Source organism: Myotis brandtii, unplaced genomic scaffold (genome assembly GCF_000412655.1).
Source record: "Myotis brandtii unplaced genomic scaffold, ASM41265v1 scaffold90, whole genome shotgun sequence".
Lineage (NCBI taxonomy): Eukaryota > Metazoa > Chordata > Mammalia > Chiroptera > Vespertilionidae > Myotis > Myotis brandtii.
In genome coordinates this window covers 1400453-1410668 of record NW_005371694.1, presented here as the reverse complement: position 1 = coordinate 1410668, position 10216 = coordinate 1400453, and the positions used below count along the sequence as shown (strand labels likewise).

Here is a 10216-nt window from a genome sequence, read left to right as displayed (position 1 = left end):
GATCGCTCGGCACCATCAGTGGGTGCAAGTGGCAGCTGCTGGCCCTGATCTCCCTTGAGGGCTTCTCCACCTCCCCCTGCTCCTAAGGGGTGATTGGGGCAGCAGCCGCTGCTCGCACCTGCTGCTGGTGCCGGCCCCAATGGCTCCGCCAGCAGGGGCACAGGGACCACAGCAGGAGGGGCTGGGTGGGGGTGTGGAGGATGGGCCAAGACCCGTCCCTGTACCCACCACAGCCTCGCAGCCCACAGTTCCCTTTAAGGTACACGAATTCGTGCACTGGGCCCCTAGTAGAAAATACATATGTATTTCTTTCCACATCCTTTCAGGGGTTAGGGATCTGAATGTGGACTGTGTCAAAAGACAGGATGAGAGTGTGGATACTGTTTTGTGGGCAATAAGAAGCCATTGCAGACTTTTGGGGCAAAGTTGATGTCTTAGAAAGATTAACCAGGTAGAAAAGAGTTTGAAAGGGGAGGAAAAGAAGAGGGGCAAAGAGACTCCTAAAGAGGTAGCTATGAAAATGCATCAAGAGTACAGTGTGCACATGAAATAGCCTATTTTCCAAGCTGAGGTTACAACAACAAATCAGTTTTAGTTTTTAAAGCAATTGCATGAAATCCCATTTGCATTTATGTTCAGGAAGTTTAGTATTTCACTTTTGAGGTCCACTCAATTTAGAATTGTCCAGGAACTCTGGGGGATTGCACTGTCCAGAGGATGACAGAACAATTCCATGTATCAGCTCCACACCCGTGGGGATGCAGTGGGGCCTGCATGCCTTTCCCAGGAAATCAAAATAACAGATTTAATTTCAATTTTAGTTGCATAGCTATATTTTTCTTCAAACCCCAACATTGTTCCAGAGTGGCTAAATCCAGAGGGCCTTTCAGACACAGGTACAGTACGAACTATGCTGGAACCAGTTCTGCAACCCAACCTTTAGGTGTTTGTATTGAGGTCAAGTCACAGCCAGTCCCTGTGTCCCTATACTTACTAGTAGGTTTTCCCTGGAACCTCTGGGGACCTCTCATGTAAGTGAACCTTCAACAGAGCAACTATAGTCCAATATGAGAGCTACCCCTTTCCTTGAATCTTAAAGAAACAGAAAGCCTTGATTTCCTTATTAAAATTGGTCAACTCCACTTCCAGAACTTTCTATATTATGGATGCCAAAAGGTGCCATCTTGTTCAAGCCACAGTAGGGCTGTACTATGGTCTTTTCCTATGGTGATGAATCTTCACGCCCCTTTCCCACGTTTTCTTAACACGAGGGGCTCACTCAAGTGGACCCTCTCACAGTGGTGAAGATCTGTCCTGAAAGTACTCAATGTTTTCATCTTTGGGCAGAAAAGCAGCTGAAATCATTTCTAGGATTCCACCTCTCCAGGTAAGCAGAGTGTTATATAAATGGGCTTTGCTAGAAAACTCAGGTTAAAAAATTAAAAATCAACCTAACCTAAGCTCATTTGTTTCCATTTAGTATAGAATAAGTGATTAAAAATTCTTATGTGTCATATGCTCAAACAACTGATGACATATTTTAGATAAAGATCAAATTAAACTCAGATTTAGACATGCTTATTTAAAGAGGCTAACCTAAAAATAAAATAAGCAACAAGAATCAGTATTTTTATAGATTGTCCCTCAGCCCAGCCTGCACCCTCTCCAATCTGGGACCCCTCCGGGGATGTCCGAATGCCGGTTTAGGGATTGGGCCTAAACTGGCAGTCGGACATCCCTCTCACAATCCGGGACTGCTGGCTCCCAACCATTCTCCTGCCTGCCTGCCTGATTGCCCCTAACTGCTTCTGCCTGCCAGCCTGATAGCCCCCTAACTTCTCCCCTGCCAGCCTGATTGATGCCTAACTGCTCCCCTGCTGTCCCGATTGCCCCCAACTGCCCTCCCCTGCCAGCCCAGTCGCCCCCAACTGCCCTCCCCTGCAGGCCTGCTCACCCCCAACTGCCCTCCCCTGCTGGCCATCTTGTGGGGGCCATCTTTGACCACATAGGGGCAGTCATCTTGTGCAAGGGTGTGATGGTCAATTTGCATATTACCTCTTTATTATATAGGATAGTGGGATAAGAACTAGACTTGGAGCTGGAAAAACTGAGTTCAAATCCTTGCTCTGCCGTTAATTAGTTGTGTGACCTGGAGTTTATTCCTTTCTCTGAGCCTTAGTTTTCACATATGAAAAACAACATCTTCAAAGAGTTGATGTGAACACTCAAGGAGACAATGTACTATATGAACGCATCTGGCACACATACGGTTTTCCCTACAGCAAAATGTCAGACAGTGTTTGTAAACTGAAGACTGACTGGGCGTGGGAGAAGAAGCTTTTCTATAGATGGGTTTCAAAGCCAGTAGTTAGTCCTTATTTGTTTATTCATTTGCCTTGGTTAGTGATTTGGAAAATGAAGCAAACCAGATAAAAGTGACAGTAAATCATGAGGTTGAAATTGTGAAGCAAACTGAAGAGTAAATTCTAAGAGGTAGTTTTATAAGAACATAAATTGTTTTAAATGGGTGATCATTTGCTTGGGCCTGCCATAGGTAACACTGGATGAAGAGGCAGAAATTGCCTTAGACACAATTAGAAACAGACCTATAGTCCTTGGGTCTCAGTGCAGGAAACAGAGACCTCTACCTTTTAAAAGGCTAGAGGTTACCACAGTTGCATAAACATCAACACCAAAAGAAAAAAGAAATATAGAATCCAGAGCAGAATAATGCTAAATGGTTACTGGAAATAATTTATCAAGAACAGATTAAAGAGAGTGTGTGTAATTCTACTGAATAATGACAGAATTGGATAAATGCATTGGATATGACAAACATTTTCAAGTGTTTGAGATGGAAGTAAAGAAATTAAAAGGACAGAAAGAACAGCAAAATAAAAAGAACTAAACCTGGACTAGGTAATATTTAGACTTGATTTTAAGAAATAAATATGACCTTTCTGACAGTGGGAGCTTCATGTAGAAGTAAGAAAACATAAAATAGAAATATCATCCATTAAAAGGTGAATAATAGCCATCTCCTAGAAGATTTTGAAATTTTTATGCCAAATGGAATTTGGGGAACTATGCCAGTCATTTACCAAGTTTTTTTTTTTTTTAAATTGGAAACAAAAATGGTTTGTTTATTTTCTTCCTCAAGGTATCATGATGATTAAGTAAAGTGTCATTGTCCATACATATCAACAAAGAGAAAGACATTTCCCTTCTTGCTTTAATTTTTAATTCTTGGGGCTCTCAAGCTGTAAGTAGATGATCCTTTGAACATTCTGGCCTCGCCAGTCATTGATCAATTCTCTAGTGCTCTTGACTTCCAACCTATCTCAGCCACACATTCCCATAGGTAGTCTCGACCTTATCATTATCAATAGCTAAAACCTCTGGATAATCTCAGTTTCATGCATTCAGTATCAGTTCTGATCTGTGCAGCTGACTCCCTCTGGTCCATCTCCAACAATTCTTTAATCCCATTGTGATCTTCCATCCTTGATTCTACCAGCTTTTCTGCATCTTTCTACTTGCTGATCTTACTTCCCTCACTGCCTGGCTTAAATTCCATGTCCCGTTACTATAATCACTATCTTGGTCATGATCTCACCTATTTTCCCCATGCCTAGAATTTTTCCTATAGTCTATTTTTATTGTGAAGCCAGAGTGATCTTTTTAAAACTTATGTGAGATAAGTTAATTTCTTGCTAAAATACTCCAGTGGTTCCCCCCTTTTTTTATTATAAAAAAACCTAATAGGTGTAATGGGAAAGCTAAACTTAGTATTTTCACATTAAGTCAGGCTCCTCAAATGAGAATGAATACTCTCTGCTTGGTAATTTTCTGGCAGAAGCAAATGAATAACTTTTTTTTTTTTAATAGGAAGTCATTCCTAATTTAGAGCTTGGTGGTTCCCATAGATGAAGATCACTTAAATATGAACACATGTGACCATGAGTGAATGTCAGCTAAAACAATGAACAAAGATCTAGATTTTTCAAGGACTTCAGTTATTAAATTAGTAGGTATACAATATCAAATATTAAAGTATACAAAACATGTATAGGGCATAAAATGAGATAATTTACAGGAGTCCTGAAAAATCCCTTAAAAGTTTTGGGAATAAAAAACAAAATTTAGCCCTCACTGGTTTGGCTCAGTGGATAGAGTGTTGGCCTTCCGACCAAAGGATCTCGGGTTTGATTCCAGTCAAGGGCACATGCCCGGGGTTTCGGGCTCCATTTCCAGTAGGGGGCGTGCAGGAGGCAGCCAATTGATGATTCTCTCTCATCATTGATGTTTCCATCTCTCTCTCCCTCTTCCTTCCTCTCTGAAATCAATAAAAATATATTTTTTAAAAATTTAAAGATAAAAATATCATTTTAATTAGAAACAGATACCGGTAGAAAAATAATTAATAAAATAAATGTAGATCTGAATAGATTATTACATGTCATCCAGAGAGACAAGTGGATAATATGAAAGACAGGGTAAGAGACCTGGAAGCTGGAATGAGAAGTCTAACAGACATCTAGTAGGAGTCATAAAGAGAAACTAGAGGGAATGAATGAGTTTTAATAATCAATTAACAGCTCAGAACTTCCTGGAACTGATAAGAGTGAGCAAAATTTTATCAAGTTGTAAAAATAAGAAGACATTTACTTCTAGACATAGTGTGGTGACTCTGCAATTATTGGAGACAAAAAGAAAAATCTCAATAGCAGCCAGTGAGAAGAGATCACTTGCAAAAGAATGATAATTACCGACAGAAGAGTTTGCATCAGTAATAGCAGACACAATAAAAGCAGAAAAAAATATATTGAAAGAAAATAGCTATACACCTAGAATTGTGTATCTAGTAAATTGTCTTTCAAAAATGAGGCTATAAAAAGGTTTTAGCATAAACAAAACACGTTTATTGTCATTTTATCATCTGCAAATCTTCATTAAAAGAACTTCTAAAGAAAGACTATGCTTCAAGTCGAATAAAAATGAGTCCAGGAGGGATGGTAGCAATGTAAGAAAAGATGAGAACACATGATTTACTAAACTCAAAAATAAGTTTTAAAGTATGTTGTCTGTATAAATTAATTTAAAATAATATTTAATTTATGGAGTTTAAAGAGACAGGATTGAAATACTGGGCCTGGCTACCACATCAATGAAGAATGGGGTTGGTCAGAGTAAAAATGTTCTAAAATTTTTATATTATTCAGGATAAGAAATTATAAAATTTATACTGCATTAAGTTAGCATGCAAGTAAAAATTTCAAGAGTGACCTTTAAATTATAGAAATAGTATACATAACTTTTAAACTGAAAAAGGGAAGTGTAATAATAAAAAAACAAAATTAACTTTCAATCAGTAATAAGAAGCAATAAAAAAAGGCAAGTTGGTAGAAACAATCTAAAAGTATCATTATAATAAATACAGGTTAAATATGCTAATTAAATGACAGTTTGCTATATTGATTAAAAATAAAATCCATTGACATACTGTTACAAGAAATACCAGCAACATTTAAAGATATAGAAAGATTGAAATTAATAGCATAAGAATAGGCAAATACTAACCACAATAAAAGTAGAACAACTGTATTAATGTTAAAAAAACAGACTTTAAGTAAAAAAAAAAACATTATTGGGGAGTAATAGGATTATCTATTTAATTATAACAATTTCCATTTACCAAAAATGTATAACTATACCATTCTTGAGTTGACCTACTAATGTAGACTCAAAATATGAGAAAAAAAAATGTATAGAGTTATAAGGACAAATGGACAAAATCCCTATTGCAGTGAAAGATTTTAACATGCTTCCCTCAATTATTAAGTCAAGTAAACACTATATTAGTAAAGATAGAGAAGAATTAAGCTTTTCATGTTCAAAAAAGATACAATGGACATCTATAGAATTCACCCTAAAAACAGACAAATACATATTATAGTCAATACATATGATATATTTATAAATTTTACCACATATTAAGACATAAACTGAGTCACAAAAATTTCAAAGAATTGTTATTATATAGATTATATTCTCTTTCCAGAGTTCAATTAAATTAGAGGTCAATAACAAAGATAAATTAAAATCTGCACATTTTTGGAAATTAAAAACATACCATTCTTCTAAATTATTCTTGGATTAAAACGAACATCACCAATACCATGTAAAATTTATCTATAAATGAGGGATACAACAATATCGTATACTAAATCTTACGGGAAGCAGGTGCAATCAGATTGTGAGGGCCATTTATAATCTAAAATTATTACATTAAAAAAGAATAAAGGCTAAACATTAATAGGCTACATATCCAATTTAATAATCTAGACCAGTTATTCACAAACATTTAAGTGTTAAGACCATGTAACACTCTTAGTAATTATCAAGGCCCCTAAAGAGCTTTTATTTTTAGTTTTTTTTCAATAATTAAATAATATTTATTAAGCCACAATCATGACATATTCATATCTAATATATTTTATGGTAATTTAAAACAATTAAAATAGAAATAAAATTCAATTAAAAGAGCTTTTATTCATGTAATTATAACTGTCAATATTTATAGAATTAGAAGTAAATTTTTAAGACACGTATGGACTCATTTAAAAATAATAACACATCATATATACCTTACATTTTAATAAAATATATTTTCCCAAACTAAAGAATTTAGTTGGAAACGTAGAATTGTTTTACATTATTGAAAATCTCTTTAATGTCTGACAACAGAAAAGAACTAGATTTTCACATCTGTTCCTGCATTTAACCTGTTATAAAACATTAGTTTGGTTGAAATGTACAAAAGTATCTGGCCTCACCCAGACATGTACCGAGAAAAGGAGGGTATTTTAACGGCCTTTTTACATGATTGTGAAAATTTTTTCTTTGATACTATGCCAAATCTCCACTAGTGATAATCTTTTAAAGGTTAGTTGCAATGTGGAATCTGAAACCACATCAGTGAATCTTTCATGGTCTGTTACACTGAAAGCTATCAGTATGTCTTGCAATTTAAAAGGATTTTTTACCCATGCATGATTTTGTAATACTATGTATTGATAATCAAGAAAATATTGGTACACTAAGTTGCAAAGATCTTCTGAATGTTGACATATTTTATTATCTTATAACAGAAAAACACACTTATTAAAATCACCACTGATTTCATTTGAACAGCCTTTAAGTATTGGCAAACTGTCAAGCTCACTGACAGATACAATGCTAAATTCCAATTTTACTTGAACGCTCAAATTTTGACATTGGTAATAAATATTTTCAGTTGTTTTTAGGCTCATTTCATTCATTTTTGGGAAAATGTCTGCCAAATATTAGAAGCTGAGTACCCATAATCTGTCTAGTTCTTTTTTAAAGTTAAAATGGTGTTCCATGATGAAAATGGCTAGTTGAGCTTGCAACTCCAACAATTACATAAGTGCTTTATGTATAAATCCCAATTCCACAGGTATAATATTTTAAAAATGCAACCAGGGATCAACATTTAATAAAATAATTTGTACAATTTCATTAAAGACATTATTAAATAAAATTGGCATTTATTTTTATAGCAAGTATGCATTGGTGAAAAATATAATGACCACAGCCTTGATTTGTGCTGAGGTTCCAGCAATTTTATTCACCCTTGTTTTTGCACTGTCAATTTAAGGTAACATGGTGAAAAAGTCAACTAACAACCTAGCATTATTGTGCAAATAGGTTCTTTAAAAATATATTTATTGACCTCAGAGAGGAAGGGAGAGGGAGAGAGAGAGATAGAAACATTAGGGATGAGAATCATTGACTGGCCGCCTCCTGCACACCCCCACCTGGGGATTGAGCCTGCAACCCAGGCATGTGCCCTTGACCAGAATTGAACCTGGGACCCTTCAATCTGCAATCCAACCTCTATTCACGGAGCCAAACCAGCTAGGGATGTGCAAATCGTTTTGACCGTACCTCCTGAAAGATTCTTAGGGACCCCACAACCTTGAAGAAGTCTACAGACCAACTGTTGAGATTCAAAAAGTTAGACCAAGGTTAAATGAACTATGTGACCCAAGGGCCAAATCTTGCACCTGTTTTTGTTAATAAAGTTTTATTGGAACATAATCATGCCTATGCATATATTGCTATGGCTCTTTTCCTGTTACAATGGCATAAATTGAATAGTTGCAACAGAGACTGTATGGCTTACATTATAAGACCTAAAACATTTATAATCTGTCCCTTTATGGAAACGTTTGCCAACCCCTTAAATAGGCTATAACAATAGAATTAATCCAACAAATTTATTTGGAAGAGGTAATAAAGATCAAAAGTTAATGTGGCTTGGCCGGTGTGGCCCGGTGGTTGAGTATTGGCCCATGAACCGAGAGGTCACTGGTTAGATTCCTGGTCAGGGCACATGCCTGGGTTGTGGGCTCAATATTTCTATCTCTCTATCCCTCTCCCTTCCTTTCTCCCTAAAAATCAATTTAAAAAATATCTAAAAAAAGTTAATGTAAAAAAATAATAATGTTATATAAAGGATGAATAAAGACAAATGGCAATCCTTTTAGACCAATGAAATACAAAATCCTCCAACAAAGAGTCATTTTAAAAAGTAAAAGGATATTTATAATCAGCATTCATGATGATAAAAGGGGGCTAAGATATGACATATTTAAAAATAAGAGATAAATATGAATAATTATGTTAATAAATTTTAAACTATAAACAGAAAGGACAAATATTTTAAAAATCAGAATTTCAAAATCTGACAAAAGAAGAAACAAAAAGTCCAAATAGTACTATCATAATTAAAAAAAATAAAATCTGAATTAGTGGTTGAAAATCTCACCTAGAAAATAGTAGGAACAGGTAGGTGGTTTTACATACAAGTTCTGCAAAATAGTCAAAGGACATATTCTTTCAAATTTAAATTTTCCTAGAAAATTGAATAAAAAGAAACACCCTCCAATTATTAAATAAAGCTAGTATTACTTAATTTAAAAATACAACAGTAAAAGAATTAAAAAACTACAGTCTAATTCTACTCATAATCATGAGCTTGACAATCTTAAGCAAATTGTTAGAAAACTAGACATAGTATAGTGCATGAGAAACACTAATTCAGCATGACCAAGTTTAATTTGTCCCCAGAATGCATGGAAAGTTTAGCTTTAGAAGCTTAATGAATATAATTACTTTAGTAATAGAGTAAAGAAGAAATATAGATATAGATATAGATATAGATATAGATATAGATATATAGACATATAGACATATAGATATAGATAGATAAAGAATTTGATAAAATTCAACACTCATTCATGATTTAACATCCAAACAAAATTCTTAGAAAACTAAGAATAAAGGAGACTTTTTAGAAAAACCTATAATAAACATTGGCTCTTAATTGTGAAAAGTTAGAAGAATATGCTTTAAAATCAGAAAGCAGACAAAGGTGCCCACTGTCACTAATTCTATTAAACACTTTACTGGAGGATCTAGCTAGGACAGTAATAAAGTTTTTTAATGCAATTAAATTAAAATTGGAAAAGATGAAACAGAATGCTTTTATTCTCAAATTATCTTATTTTATACATGAAAATCTATAGAAGTGTTTGGAATTAAAATGAAAATTTACTAAAATGGCTGGATATATAACCAACACTTAAAAATGAATTACACATCTATAAATGGGAAACAAAACAAAAATTATATATAATTTCAAGAAAATATAAGATACCTAGAAATAAATATAATGAAACATTTAAGACCCATTTGATAAACATTTAAAATTTTAATGAAATATACAGAAGAGCTAATAAGTGGAGATGTAAACCATGATCTTGGGTAGGAAATCTTAATATTGTAAGAATTTCAGTTATTCCCAATTTTAACTACAGCTTATCCTATCTAATAAAAGAGAAACATGGTAATTAACCATAACTTCGCTACCCTTCCCATTGGCTAATCAGCGAGATATGCAAATTAACTGCCAACCAAGATGGCGGCCAGCAGCCAGGCAGCTGAAGCGAACAGGGAGGCTTGCTTACTCCAGTGACGGAGGAAGCCAAGGTTCCCTGCCTGCCTTGCCGGCCTCTGAGCTTGCTCTCTAAGAAACATTGTTGCAAATATAGAAGCTAAACAAAACTCCAGAAACCTGCTTTCAGCCGTCAGAGCTGGAGCGAGCAGGACCGAAACAGTGTTACAATTA

The 10216-nt window shown here is 34.8% G+C and overlaps 1 long non-coding RNA gene across 2 annotated transcripts in view; it reads left to right on the top strand.

The window, feature by feature from the left end:
* The first annotated feature begins 1274 nt into the window (after positions 1-1274).
* Positions 1275-10216, top strand: part of LOC106724600 — an 18166-nt gene continuing 9224 nt past the window's right edge. Inside the window, exons 1-3 of one of the 2 annotated variants that reach the window (XR_001360451.1) lie at positions 1275-1387; positions 3161-3262; positions 3889-4027. This is a non-coding gene — a long non-coding RNA (uncharacterized LOC106724600). The remainder of the gene's footprint in view (positions 1388-3160; positions 3263-3888; positions 4028-10216) is intronic. The other variant, XR_001360450.1, reaches the window with a different exon arrangement.